The sequence below is a fragment of the Lagenorhynchus albirostris genome, chromosome X, assembly GCF_949774975.1.
Source record: "Lagenorhynchus albirostris chromosome X, mLagAlb1.1, whole genome shotgun sequence".
NCBI classification, from domain to species: Eukaryota; Metazoa; Chordata; class Mammalia; order Artiodactyla; family Delphinidae; genus Lagenorhynchus; species Lagenorhynchus albirostris.
In genome coordinates, this window is record NC_083116.1 from 117,856,494 (window position 1) to 117,871,604 (window position 15,111).

General features: G+C 40.1%; 1 protein-coding gene, 1 long non-coding RNA gene and 1 other non-coding gene across 4 annotated transcripts in view; 1 reads left to right on the plus strand and 2 right to left on the minus strand.

Annotated features, from left to right (window-relative positions):
* The window catches only part of LOC132513748 (uncharacterized), an 84,527-nt gene that overhangs the window by 33,508 nt on the left and 35,908 nt on the right, over nt 1-15,111 (plus strand). The gene's annotated exons all lie outside the window — the stretch shown is intronic.
* Nucleotides 1-15,111, minus strand: part of NHS (NHS actin remodeling regulator) — a 348,976-nt gene that overhangs the window by 30,331 nt on the left and 303,534 nt on the right. The gene's annotated exons all lie outside the window — the stretch shown is intronic.
* TRNAR-UCU (transfer RNA arginine (anticodon UCU)) lies at nt 9,259-9,331 on the minus strand. The gene has a single exon. It is a non-coding gene; the product is annotated as a tRNA-Arg (tRNA).

The following is a 15,111-nucleotide window of genomic DNA, read 5'->3' on the forward strand; positions in this document are numbered from 1 at the left end:
CACTAATGGTTAAATACTTCCATCTGTGTATAGGCACCTTGGTTGTTTTCAATATCTCATAAACAATACTGCAATGAATAACCTTTTTGTATTATTGGAGGTGAAGGTTTGGTGGGATTGCTAGGGCAAAAAGTGAGTGCATATGTAGTTTTGTTAGATACTGCCAAATTCCCTTCCAGAGAGGTTGTCCAAAAAGTTTGAATTTCCACCAGCATTGTTTGTGAGTACCTGTTTTTCCCGCAGTTTCACCAATAGAATGTTGTCATATTGTTTAACTTTTCCTAATCTAATAGGTGATAAATGGTATCTATATTGTTTGCATTTCTCTAATTACGAGTGAGTTTGAACAATTTTCCCTAAGTTTAAGAAACATTTTAATGTTTTTTCTGGATTGTCTGTTCAGGCTTCTCCCCCCGCCCCCATTTTTCTACCAGGTTTTGGCTCCTTTCTTTGTCCCTGAATTCTAAGAAGTATTTATCTATTAGGGATATTAGTCCTTTTATTTCTGTGGTATATGTTTTTCTTATTATTTTTTTAACATCTTTATTGGAGTATAATTGCTTTACAATGGTGTGTTAGTTTCTGCTTTATAACAAAGTGAATCAGTTATACATATACACATGTTCCCATATCTCTTCCCTCTTGCGTCTCCCTCCCTACCACCCTCCCTATCCCACCCCTCTAGGTGGTTACAAAGCACCGAGCTGATCTCCCTGTGCTATGCGGCTGCTTCCCACTAGCTATCTGTTCTACGTTTGGTAGTGTATATATGTCCATGCCACGCTCTCACTTTGTCACAGCCTACCCTTCCCCCTCCCCACATCCTCAAGTCCATTCTCTAGTAGGTCTGCGTCTCCATTCCCGTCTTACCTCGAGGTTCTTCATGACTTTTTTTTTTCTTAGATTCCATATATATGTGTTAGCATACAGTATTTGTTTTTCTGTTTCTGACTTACTTCACTCTATATGACAGACTCTAGGTCCATCTACCTCACTACAAATAACTCAATTTCGTTTCTTTTTATGGCTGAGTAGTATTCCATTGTATATATGTGCCACATCTTCTTTATCCATTCATCCGATGATGGACACTTAGGTTGCTTCCATGTCCTGGCTATTGTAAATAGAGGTGCAATGAACATTTTGGTACATGACTCTTTTTGAATTATGGTTTTCTCAGGGTATATGCCCAGTAGTGGGATTGCTGGGTTGTATGGTAGTTCTATTTTTAGTTTTGTAAGGAACCTCCATACTGTTCTCCATAGTGGCTGTATCAATTTACATTCCCACCAGCAGTGCAAGAGTGTTCCCTTTTCTCCACACCCTCTCTGGCATTTATTGTTTCTAGATTTTTTGATGATGGCCATTCTGACCGGTGTGAGGTGATACCTCATTGTAGTTTTGATTTGCATTTCTCTAATGATTAGTGATGTTGAGCATCCTTTCATGTGTTCGTTGGCCGTCTGTGTATCTTCTTTGGAGAAATGTCTATTTAGGTCTTCTGCCCATTTTTGGATTGGGTTGCTTGGTTTTTTTGATATTGAGCTGCATGAGCTGCTATTAAATTTTGGAGATTAACCCTTTGTCAGTTGCTTCATTTGCAAATATTTCCTCCCATTCTGAGGGTTGTCTTTTGGCCTTGTTTATGGTTTCCTTTGCTGTGCAAAAGCTTTGAAGTTTCATTAGGTCCCATTTGTTTATTTTTGTTTTTATTTCCATTTCTCTAGGAGGTGGGTCAGAAAGGATCTTGCTGTGATTTATGTCATAGAGTGTTCTGCCTATGTTTTCCTCTAAGAGTTTGATAGTGTCTGGCCTTGCATTTAGGTCTTTAATCCATTTTGAGTTTATTTTTGTGTATGGTGTTAGGGAGTGTTCTAATCTCATACTTTTACATGTACCTGTCCAGTTTTCCCAGCACCACTTATTGAAGAGGCTGTCTTTTCTCCACTGTATATTCTTGCCTCCTTTATCAAAGATAAGGTGACCATATGTGCGTGGGTTTATCTCTGGGCTTTCTATCCTGTTCCATTGATCTATATTTCTTTTTTTTTTTTTTTTGTGGTATATGGGCCTCTCACTGTTGTGGGCTCTCCCGTTGCGGAGCACAGGCTCTGGACGCGCAGGCTCAGCGGCCATGGCTCACGGGCCTAGCCGCTCCACAGCACGTGGGATCTTCCCGGACCGGGGCACGAACCCGTGTCCCCTGCATCGGCAGGCGGACTCTCAACCACTGCGCCACCAGGGAAGCCCTGATCTATATTTCTGTTTTTGTGCCAGTACCATACTGTCTTGATTACTGTAGCTTTGTAGTATAGTCTGAAGTCAGGGAGCCTGATTCCTCCAGCTCCATTTTTCGTTCTCAAGATTGCTTTGGCTCTTCGGGGTCTTTTGTGTTTCCATACAAATTGTGAAATTTTTTGTCCTAGTTCTGTGAAAAATGCCAGTGGTAGTTTGATAGGGATTGCATTGAATCTGTAGTTTGCTTTGTGTAGTAGAGTCATTTTCACAATGTTGATTCTTCCAGTCCAAGAGCATGGTATATCTCTCCATCTATTTGTATCATCTTTAATTTCTTTCATCAGCATCTTATAATTTTCTGCATACAGGTCTTTTGTCTCCTTAGGTAGGCTTATTCCTGTATTTTTTATTCTTTTTGTTGCAATGGTAAATGGGAGTGTTTTCTTAATTTCACTTTCAGATTTTTCATCATTAGTGTATAGGAATGCCAGAGATTTCTGTGCATTAATTTTGTATCCTGCAACTTTACCAAATTCATTGATTAGCTCTAGTAGTTTTCTGGTAGCATCTTTAGGATTCTCTATGTATAGTATCATGTCATCTGCAAACAGTGACAGCTTTGCTTCTTCTTTTCCGATTTGGATTCCTTTTATTTCTGTTTCTTCTCTGATTGCTGTGGCTGAAACTTCCAAAACTGTGTTGAATAAGAGTGGTGAGAGTGGGCAACCTTGTCTTGTTCCTGATCTTAGTGGAAATGGTTTCAGTTTTTCACCATTGAGGACGATGTTGGCTGTGGGTTTGTCATATATGGCCTTTATTATGTTGAGGAAAGTTCCCTCTATGCCTGCTTTCTGCAGGGTTTTTATCATAAGTGGGTGTTGAATTTTGTCGAAAGCTTTCTCTGCATCTGTTGAGATGACCATATGGTCTGTCCTTCAGTTTGTTACTATGGTGTATCACGTTGATTGATTTGCGTATACTGAAGAATCCTTGCATTCCTGGAATAAACCCCACTTGACCGTGGTGTATGATCCTTTTAATGTGCTGTTGGATTCTGTTTGCTAGTATTTTGCTGAGGATTTTTGCATCTATGTTCATCAGTGATATTGGCCTGTAGTTTTCTTTCTTTGTGACATCTTTGTCTGGTTTTGGTATCAGGGTGATGGTGGCCTCATAGAATGAGTTTGGGCGTGTTCCTCCCTCTGCTATATTTTGGAAGAGTTTGAGAAGGATAGTTGTTAGCTCTTCTCTAAATGTTTGATAGAATTCACCTGTGAAGCCATCTGGTCCTGGGCTTTTGTTTGTTGGAAGATTTTTTTTTTTTTTTTTTTGGTACGCGGACCTCTCACTGTTGTGGCCTCTCCCGTTACGGAGCACAGGCTCCGGACGCGCAGGCTCAGTGGCCATGGCTCCCGGGCCTAGCCGCTCCGCGGCATGTGGGATCTTCCCAGACAGGGGCACAAACCCGTATCCCCTGCATCGGCAGGCGGACTCTCAACCACTGTGCCACCAGGGAAGCCCTGTTGGAAGATTTTTAATCACAGTTTCAATTTCAGTGCTTGTGATTGGTCTGTTCATATTTTCTGTTTCTTCCTGATTCAGTCTTTCTGTGGTATATGTTGCGCATATTTTCTCTCAGTTTTTAGTTGTCATTTGACTTTGTTAGTGGTGTTTGAGCATGCAGAAACATTGAATGTTCAAATTTATCAATATTCTCTTTTATTGCCTCTATTTTGAGTCAGAGTTAGAGAGCCATTTCCTAGACTGAGGTCAAAGAATAATTCACCCCTATTTTCTTTCAGTACTTGTATGGTTGCATTTTTTAATGTTTAGGTCTCTGATCCCTTTGGAGTTTAATCTTGTGTATGGTGCGAAGTATGGCTCTAATTAAATGGTTCTCAACCAGGGGCGATTTTGTCCCCCCAGGGGACGTGTAGCAATGTCAGGAGACATTTTGGGTTGTCAAAACTAGAGGGAAGAATGCTGACATCTAGTGGGTAGAGGCCAAGGATGCTGCTAAACATCCTGCAGTGCACAGGACAGCCTCCCACAGCAAAGAATGATCCGACTCAAAATGTCAATAGTGTCGAGGTTGAGAAACTCTGATAAAATGTTTTTCTTCAACAAGTGGCTACCCAGTTGTTCCAGCATCATTAAAAAAAAAAAAGCCACAACAGTGAAAGGCCCACGTACCGCAAACAATAAACAGAAAAAACAAAACAAAAAAACACCCCTCCATCTTTTTGACTCAGTGTTTAGAGATACCACAGTTACCAGATGTTTTCATATATACTTGGGTCCGTTTCTGGCCTTTGTATTCTGTCCTGCTGGTGTATTTGTGCCAGTACCACACGGTTGTAATTATAAAGGCTTTAAAAATATTTTAATATCTGTTAGGGCTAATCCCCCCTTATGGGTTTCCTTTTTCAGTGTTTTTCTGGCTATTTTTTTAATTTAATAGACTATTTTTTTAATTGAATGAGTCTTAAAATACTATAGAGGTTTACAGTTTTCAAAAGTTTCATACACATGATTTCATATAATCCCATAATAACCTTTTTTTCCCACCCACCTCTATATTACCCCTCCCCCCTCCCCTTTCCCCATGGTAACCACTAGTTTGATCTCTCTGTCTCGGAGTCTGCTTCTTTTTTTGTTTTATTCACTAGTTTGTTGTATTAATATTTTTTACATTCCACATATAAGTGATATCATACAGTATTTGTCCTTCTCTGTCTGCCTTATTTCACTTAGCCTTCCAAGTCCATCCACGTTGCTGCAAATAGCAAAATTTCATTTTTTTATGGCTAGTAGTATTCCATTATACATATATATGTACACCACATCTTCTTTATCCATTCTTCTGTTGATGACACTTAGGTTGCTTCCGTATCTTGGCAGTTGTAAATAATGCTGCTATGAATACTGGGGTGTGTGTATCTTTCTGAATTAGTGTTTATGGATTTTTTGGATATATACCCAGGAGTGGAATTGCTGGGTCATATGGTAGTTCTACTTTTAGTTTTTAGAGAAATCTCCATACTGTTTTTCCACAGAGGCTGCACCAATTTACATCCCCACCAACAGTGTATGAGGGTTCCCTTTTTTCCACACCCTCTCCTGCATTTATTATTTGTAGACTTTTTCATGATAGCATTCTTATCGGTGTGAGGTGATACCTCATTGTAGTTTTGACTTCCATTTCTCTAATAATTAGTGATGTTGAGCATCTTTTCATGTGCCTGTTGGCCATCTGCATTTCCTCTTGGAAAAATGTCTATTCAGGTTTTCCGCCCATTTGGTAATCAGGTTGTTTGCTTTTTTGATGTTGAGTTGTATGAGCTGTTTATAGTTGTTAGATATTAACCCCTTATTGGTCATTATCATTTGCAAGTAATCATTTCCCATTCAGTAGGTTATCTTTTCATTTTGTTGATGGCTTCCTTTGCTGTGCAAAAGCTTTTAAGTTTAATTAGGTCCCATTTGTTTATTTTTGCTTTTGTTTCCTTTGCTTTAGGAGATGGATCAAAAAATATATTGCTGTGATTTATGTCAAAGACTGTTCTGCCCGTGTTTTCCTCTAGGAGTTTTATAGTATCTGGTCTTACATTTAAATCTTGAATCCATTTTGAGTTTATTTTTGTATATGATGTTAGAGAATGTTCTAATTTCATTCTTTTTTTTTTTTTTTTTTGCGGTACACGGGCCTCTCACTGTTGTGGCCTCTCCTGTTGCGGAGCACAGGCTCCGCACGCGCAGGCTCAGCGGCCATGGCTCACGGGCCTAGCTGCTCCACAGCATGTGGGATCTTCCCGGACCAGGGCACGAACCCGTGCCCCCTGCATCAGCAGGCGGCCTCTCAACCACTGCGCCACCAGGGAAGCCCCCTAATTTCATTCTTTTACATGTAGCTGTCCAGGTTTCTCAGCACCACTTACTGAAGAGACTGTGTTTTCTCCATTGTATATTTTTGCCTCCTTTGTCATAGATTAACTGATCATAAGTGTGTGGGTTTATTTCTGGGCTCTCTGTTCTGTTTCTTTGATCTGTGTGTCTGTTTTTGTGCCAGTACCACATTGTTTTGATGACTGCAGCCTTGTAGTATAGTCTGAAGTCTGAGAACATGGTTCCTCCAGCTCTGTTCTTCTTTCTCAAGATTGTTTTGACTATCCAGGGTCTTTTGTGTTTCCATATAAATCTTAAAATTATTTTTTCTAGTTTTTTGAAAAATGCCACTGGTATTTTGATAGGGATTGCAGTGAATCTGTAGATTGCCTTCAGTAGTATGGTCCTTTTAACAATATCACTTTTTCCAATCTAAACATGTTATATCTTTCCATCTGTTTGTGTTGTCTTCAATTTCTTTCATCAGTGCCTTACAGTTTTCCAAGTACAGGTCTTTTACCTCCTTAGGTAGGTTTACTCCTAGTTATTTTATTCCTTTTGATGCAGTGGTAAGTGGGATTGTTTCCTTTATTTCTCTTTCTGATAGTTCGTTATTAGTGTATAGAAATGCAACAGATTTCTGTACTTTAATTTTGTACCGAATTCGTCGATGAGCTCCAGTACTTCTCTGGTGGCATCTTTAGGATTTTCTATGTATAGTATCATGTCATCTGCAAACAGTGACAGTTTTACTTCTTCCTTTCCAATTTGAATTCCTTCTTCCTGTCTGATTGCTATGGCTAGTATTTCCAAAACTATGTTGAATAAAAGTGGCAAGAGTGAACGTCCTTGTCTTGTTCCTTATCTTAGAGGAAATGCTTTCAGCTTTTCACCACGGAGTACGATGTTAGCTGTGGGTTTGTCATGTATGGCCTTTATTATGTTGAGTTATATTCCCTCTATGCCCACTTTCTGGAGAAGTTTTTTTTTTTTTTAATCATAAATGGATGTTGAACTTTATCAGAAGATTTTTCTGCATCTATTGGGATGATCATATGGCTTTTATTCTTCAATTTGTTAATGTAGTGTGTTACAATGATTGATTTGGAGATATTGAAAAATCCTTGCATCCCTCGGATAAATCCCACTTGATCATGGTGTATGATCTTTTTAATGTAGTGTTGGATTTGGTTTGCTAACATTTTATTGAGGATTTTTGCATCTATGTTCATCAGTGATATTGGCCTGTAATTTTCTTTTTTCGTGATATCTTTGTCTGGTTTTGGTATCAGGGTGATGCTGGCCTCATAGAATGAGTTGGGAAGTGCTCCTTCCCTTGCAGTTTTTTGGAATAGTTTGAGAAGCATGGGTCTTAACTCTTCTCTAAATGTTTGGTAGAGTTCACGTGGGAAGCCATCTGGTCCTGGACTTTTGTTTTTTGGGAGTTTTTAAATTACTGATTCAATTTCATTACTGGTAATTGGTCTGTTCATATTTTCTATTCCTTCCTGGTTTAGTCTTGGGATAGTGTACCTTTCTAAGAGTTTGTCCATTTCTTCTAGGTTGTCCATTTTATTGGCATATAGTTGTTCATAGTAGTCTCTTATGATCCTTTGCATTTCTGTGGTGTTGATTGTAACTTCTCCTTTTTAATTTTGATTTTATTGATATGGGCCCTCTCCCATTTTTTCTTGATGAGTCTGGCTAAAGGTTTGTCAATTTTGTTTGTCTTTTCAGAGAGCCAGCTTTCACTTTCATTGATCTTTTCTATTATTTTTTAGTCTCTGTTTCATTTATTTCTGCTCTGATGTTTATGATTTCTTTCCTGCTACTTACTTTGGGTTTTGTTTGTTCTTCTTTCTCTAGTTGCTTTAAGTATAAGGTTAGCTTGTTTATTTGAGATTTTACTTGTTTCCTGAGGTAAGATTGTATTGCTATAAACTTCCTTCTTAGAACTGCTTTTGCTGCGTCCCTTAGGTTTTGGATCGTTGTGTTTTCATTGTCATTTGTCTCTACGTATTTATTTCCTCTTTGATTTCTTCAGTTAGCCATTGGTTGTTTAGTAGCATATTGTTTAGCCTCCATGTGTTTGTGTTTTTTGCAGTTTTTTTCTTGTAGTTGATACCTAGTCTCATAGCGTTTTGGTCAGAAAAGATGCTTGAGAAGATTTCAATTTTCTTAAATTTACTAAGGCTTGTTTTGTGGCCTAGCGTGTGATCTATCCTGGAGCATGTTCTGTGTGCACTTGAAAAGAGTGTATTCTGCTGCTTTTGGATGGAATGCTCTGTATATCAATTAAGTTTGTCTGGTCTAACATGTCATTTAAGGCCAGTTTCCTTATTGATTTTCTGTCTGGCTGATCTGTCCATTGATGTGAGTGGGGTGTTAGTGTCCTCTACTATCACTGTGTTACTGTCGATTTCTCCTTTTATGTTTGTAAATATTTGCTTTATATATTTAGGTGCTCCTATGTTGGGTGCATATATATTTACAATTGTTAGATCTTCTTGGATTGATCCCTTGATCATTATGTAGTGTCCTTTTTTGTAACGGCCTTTATTTTAAAGTCTATTTTGTGTGATATACTTATTGCTATGCTGACTTTCTTTTGATTTCCACTTGCATGGAATACCTTTTTACATTCTCTAACTTTTAGTCTGTGTGTGTCTCTAGATCTGAAGTGAGGCTCTTGTTGCAGCATATATACAGGTCTTGTTTTTGTATCCATTCAGCCACTCTGTGTCTTTTGGTTGGATAATTTAGTCCCTTTACATTTAAGGTAATTATTGATATATATGTTCTTATTGCCATTTTGTTGCTTTGGATTTGTTTTTATAGGTCTTCTTTTCTTCTTTTGCTCTCTTCTCTTGTGATTTGATGACTGTCTTTAGCATTATGTTTGGATTCCTTTTTCTTTTTTTGTGTGTATATCTATTACAGATTTTTGGTTTGCAGATACCATGAGGTTTTTGTATAGCAGTCTATATATGTGTGTGTGTGTGTGTGTGTGTGTGATTGTTTTAAGTTGCTTATCTCTTAATTTCAAATAAATTTTAAAGACCCTGCATTTGTATTCTCCTCCCCTCATGATTACTTTTTTTTTTTCTTTTGGCCACAAGGCTTGTGGAATCTTAGCTCCCCAACCAGGGATCGAACCTGTGCCCCCTGCATTAGAAGTGCAGAGTCCTAACCACTAGACCACCAGGGAATTCCCACGATTACTATTTTTGATATCATATTTTATATGTAATTATTTTGTGTATCCCTTAACTGCTTATTGTGGATATAGATGATTTTATTACTTTTGTCTTTAACCTCCCTACTAGCTTTGTGTGTGGATGATTACCTACCTTTACTGTATGTTTGCGTTTACTGGTGAGCTGTTTCATTTTGTAATTTTCTTGTTTCTAATTGTGGCCTTTTCTTTTTTCGCCTAGAGAAGTTCCTTTAACATTTGTTGTAAAGCTGGTTTGGTGGTGCTGAACTCTTTTTAGCTTGTCTGTAAAGCATTTGATCTCCATCAAATCTGAAGGAGAGCCTTGCTGGGTAGAGTATGCTTGGTTGTAGGTTTTTCTGTTTCATCACTTTGAATATATTGTGCCATTCCCTCCTGGCCTGCAGAGTTTCTGCTGAAAAATCAGCTGATGGCCTTTTGGGAGTTCCCTCGTATGTTACTTGTTGTTTTTCCCTTGCTGCTTTTAATATTCTCTCTTTATCTTTAATTTTTGTCATTTTAATTACAATGTGTCTTGGTGTGTTCCTCTTTGGGTTCTACTGTATGGGACTCTGCGCTTCCTAGACTTAGGTGACTGTTTCCTTTCCCAGGTTAGGGAATTTTTCAGCTACTAGGTTTTCAAATATGTTCTCAGGCTCTTTTCCTCTCTCTTCTCCTGCTGGAACTTAATGTGAATTTTAGTATGCTTGATGTTGTCCCAGAGGTCTCTAAAACTGTCCTCATTTCTTTTTATTCTTTTTTCTTTTTTTCTGTTCAGTGGCAGTGATTTCCACTACTCTGTCTTCCAGCTCACTGATCTGTTCCTCAATATCATTTAGTCTACTATTGATTCCTTCTGGTGTATTTTTCATTTCAGTTATTCTTCATCTCTGTTTTGTTGTTCTTTATATTTTCTAACTCTTTGTTGAAAACTTCTAACTTGTTTTATGCATCCATTCTTATCCCGAGTTCTTTAATCATCTTTACAATCATTACTCGGAATTCTTTCTCAGGTAGAATGCCTATCTCCACTTCCCTTAGTTCTTTCTGGGGTTTTTTCTTTTTTTTTGCGGTACGCGGGCCTCTCACTGTTGTGGCCTCTCCCGTTGCAGAGCACAGGCTCCGGACACGCAGGCTCAGCGGCCATGGCTCACGGGCCCAGCTGCTCCGCGGCATGTGGGATTTCCCAGATCGGGGTCCGAACCCGTGTCCCTTGCATCGGCAGGCAGACTCTCAACCACTGCACCACCAGGGAAGCCCTGGGGTTTTTTCTTGTTCCTTCATCTGGAACATGTTCCTCTGCCACCTCATTTAGTTTAAGTTGCTGTTGGCATTTTTATGTATGTAGTAGGTTAGTTATGTTTCTCAACCTTGGAGAAGTGGCCTTCTGTAGGACAAGTCCTATGCATCCCTGCAGCACACTCCCCTCTCGTCACCCAAGCTGCATGCTCTAGGGATTCCCCCTAAGAGGGCTGCGTGGGTCCTTCTGTTGTGGTGGGCTGACTGTCTGGGTGGTCTGGTAGGCCTGGTCGGCCTCTAGTGTGATTGGTTGCCAGGCCCTGCCTTGTGTGGATGCTGCTGGTTGGTGGGCCTGGTCATGAGGTGGCTGACTGCAGAACCCCAGGGGGCCCTGGGGCTAGTGCTGGCTCACTGGTGGGAGGAATCAGGGTCCAGAAGACTCAGGAGCTATTCTCCCCTGCCAGTGGTGGGTGAAGCCAGGTCCTGGGGTTAGTGCTGGACTACTGGTAGGCAGAGCCTGGTCCTGGAGACTGGCTGCAGGGTCCAGGGATCCCAGAGTGCTGTCAGATCACTGATGGGTAGGAGGGGCCAGTTCCTGACACAATTGGGTATGAGGTTTGGGGTGTCCCAAAACTTGTGTTGGCCTGCTAGTGGGCAGGGCCGGGGCCCAGCTTGTCCCAGGGTTGGGTCTGGCCTGCTTTTGGCTGGCTGGGTCTGCAGGCTGTGGGATTGTGGGTTTCTGGCATCTGGTATCTGTCCCCTGGTGGGTGAGGCTGGTCTAGTGGCTAGTGCAGGCTTCCTGGAGGGGAAGGCCAGTGCCTGCCAGCTGGTGGGCGGAGCTGGGTCTTGGCCCTCTGGTGGGCAGGGCCATGTCTAGAGGTGGCTGTGAGCTCAGGAAGTCTTTAGGCAGCCTATCTGCTGATGGGTGGGGCTGTGTCCCCACCCAGTTAGTTATTTGGCTTGAGCTGTCCCAGCACTGGTACCTACAGGCAGTTGGGTGGGGCCAGGTCTTGGTGCTAATGAGCTAATGGCACCCACCAGCACTGGCCTCCATGGGGTAGAAAAAGCTCCCAAATATGGCTGCTGCCAGTGTCTATGTTCCCAGGGTGAGCCACAGCTGCCCCCCACCTCTTTGGGAGACTCTTCAAGACCAGCAGGTAGTTCTGGCCCTGGCTCCTATGAAGTTACTGCTTTTGCCCTGGGTCCTGGTGCACATGAGGTTTTGTGTGCGCCCTTTAAAAGTGGTGCTGGGACTTCCCTGGTGGTGCAGTGGATACGACTCCATGCTGCCAATGCAGGTGGCCTGGGTTCGATCCCTGGTCAGGGAACTAGATCCCACATGCATGCTGCAACTAAGAGTTCTCATGCCACAACTACGGAGCCCGTGTGCCGCAACGAAGGAGCCCGCTTGCCACAACTAAGACCTGGTGCAATCAGATAAATAAAGTGAAGTCTCTATTTTCTGCAGCCCTTTGGGACTCCTGGAATTAAACCCCATTGGCCTTCAAAGCCAAGTGCTTTGGTGGCTCATCTTCCCAGAGCATTGCAGGACCCCTGGGCTGGGGAGCCTGATATGGGGCTCAGAACTCTCCTGTGGGAGAACCCCTGCAATATAATTATTCTCCAGTTTGTGGGTCACTCATCTAGGGGTATGGGACTTGATTATATGAGAAGTCTGCCCCTCCTGCCCATCTTGTTGTGGTTCCTTCTTTATGTCTTAGTTGTTAAAGATCTTTTCGGATAGGTTTTGGTCTTTTTCATAGATGGTTCTGCAGATAGTTGTGGTTTTGGTGTGCTTGTGAGAGGAGGTGAGCTCAGGGTCTTTCTACTCTGCCATCTTGGCCCAAATTCCCTTTGGCTGTTCTTGTATGTTTATTTCTCCATAAGAACTTTAGTATCAATGGGTCAAACTCCATTTTTAAAAAAGCTTATTGGTAATTTTTATTGGGATTGTGTTAAACTTATAAATTTATTTAGAACTGACTTGTTTATAGTGCTGAATCATTCTATCCAAGAACAAGGGGTGTCCTTCCACTTGAGAAAGTATAATTTTGTGTCTTTTAGGAATGCTTTCAAATTTCCTAACATAGGTTTTGCACATTTGTGATAAATTAATTCCTAAGTATTTAATCTTCTTTGTTATTGCTGTAAATGGAGTTTTCTATAACACTGGGTCTTCTAATTGTCTATCCTTTGTGTAAGTGAAGGATATTGATTTTTGTGTTTTTATCCTGCTACTTACTGAATTCTTTTATTGTTTAAATTAGTTTTATAATTGATTCTCTAGAATTTTCCTGGTATAGTATCACATCATTTGCAACTAGATACAGGTTTACTTCTTCTTTACCAATTCTTATGCCTGTAATTGATTTATTTTGTCCAACTGCATTGATTAATCCCTCTAATATAATGCTAATTAGTAGCAGATAGTGAGTATCCTTGCCTTGTTTCTGATTTTAATGGAAATGCCTCTAATGTTTCCCCATTAAGTTAGATACTGGCTTTAGGACTAAGGCATATATATTTTATCCTGTTAATGAAGTACCATTGAATTCCTATTTTCTCAAGTCTTTTTATAAAGAATAGGTCTTGAATTTTATTTAAGGCCTTTCCAGCATCTATGGAAGTAATCATATGGATTTTCCCCCTTTAGATCTATTAATATAGTATATGATACTAATAGATTTCCTAATATTGAACCAACCTTCCATTCCTGGAATAAATCCCATTTAGTCATGGTGTATTAATTTCTCAGTATGATATTGTATTCTGTTTGCTCACATTTAATTTAGCATTTTTGCATCAATAATCATGAGTTGATATTGGTCTGTCCTCCCTCCCTCCCTCCCTCCCTTCCTTCCTTCCCTCCCTCCCTCCCCTCCCCCCCTCCTGTCTTTATCAGGTTTAGGTATCAAACCTTCAGAAAAGTTTCATAAAAGAAATGGAGAAGTTCTTCATTTTCAATGTGCTGAAACAACTTATAGAGCGTTGAGATTATCTGGACTTTGAAAGTTTAGTAGAATTCCTCTGTGAAACCATCTGGGCCTGAAATCACCTCCTTTGCCACCCTTGATGAGGGAGGACTTCCATATGGGCTTTCATTAGGAGACACCCCTTGAATTTTCAGCTTACAGAGCTGGGATTTAAGCCTAGTTGGACCCATGGTCTTATCACTATATCACTGATACCTCAGGGACTTGGATTGCCTAATCATAATGATGATGATGATGATGTCTAATACATATTAAGTGCTTTTTATGTGTCAGGTACTGTTTACATGTATTAACACATTCAATCCTTGTTTTAAACTTATAAGGTACTATCTCTCATTATCCCCAAGACACTGAAATGGTTAACTTGTCCAGGGTCACATAGCTCGTAAATGGTAGAGCTTGGTCTTCAATTCCAGGCAGTTTGGCTTCACAGATCATGTCTTTAATGACCAAAGTACAGTATAACAGTTTATAGAATTGTGGACGAGTGTATATCAGAATCTCATTATGAATGCTTTTTTAAAGGGAGAAAAATGGTTTAACTGAAGTCTTGTAAAGGAAAGAAGAGTTGCTGTTTACGAAAGCATCTGTCTAGCAATTTGGCTACAAATTTCCTATCCCTATACCTACAGCCTTTTCTCTTGCAGCAGTATACAGCCTTTGTAAACAAAGCTTAATGTATAGAACAGTGTTCTAGTCTGAGTCAGCTCCAGGTCTGAGGGATTCAACTTGAATGGAAATCTTCCAATGACCTTGGTGACCGAAACTCAATCAAACAAATGGAACAGTTAAAATTTCCCCAAATTACTTAGAAATACTATTATTGAGATGGGTGAATTTTCTGATTTACATAAGTATGACCTCTTATTAATGTTTGTTGGGAAAACGAAGCACACTCATTGCTATTCATTAGTTTAAGCTTTTTCCTATAGTCTTATTTTGGTATTTAGACATTATTAAAAATTATGCAGATTAAGACAAAGGGTAATATTTTTATGTCATTTCTGCAAATGCCTAACATTCTTCTCTCCCCCCGCCCCCCGCCAAGAAAGCCAGCTTAATGAGCCACAAAACATATTATAATGAATGGGAAAAATATTTTTAGCATTTTTATGCAGAAAATGCCTCATTAAAAGCAAATGCTACAGCAAGCAGATTTGAGCTTAATAGGAACTTTTGTCGAGCAGGGCTTGTATGACAAATCACTAGCATGTTGTAACTGCTCTATATAAAGACCCAGAAAGCCATAAGAGACTCTTACCTTCCTTTCTTATCCCTGGGCTGCATTGCAGCAGTATGGTGAGTTTGACATGGCACTTAGTAGACACTTGATGAGCCTGAGGGACATGAAACCTACTGTCCAGCCACGAGTCGGAAAAATGTCTGTGTACTGTTCAATATCACTCACTGTTTTATCTGGATATATCATGAGAGTCATTTAGATGAAATCTGTTCTCAGCTTGGTGTCTGGCATCATGTGACCCAAATATTTTGCATCTAATTTGCATATTGTAAAGCCATAAGGGTACAGGGTTTATAATT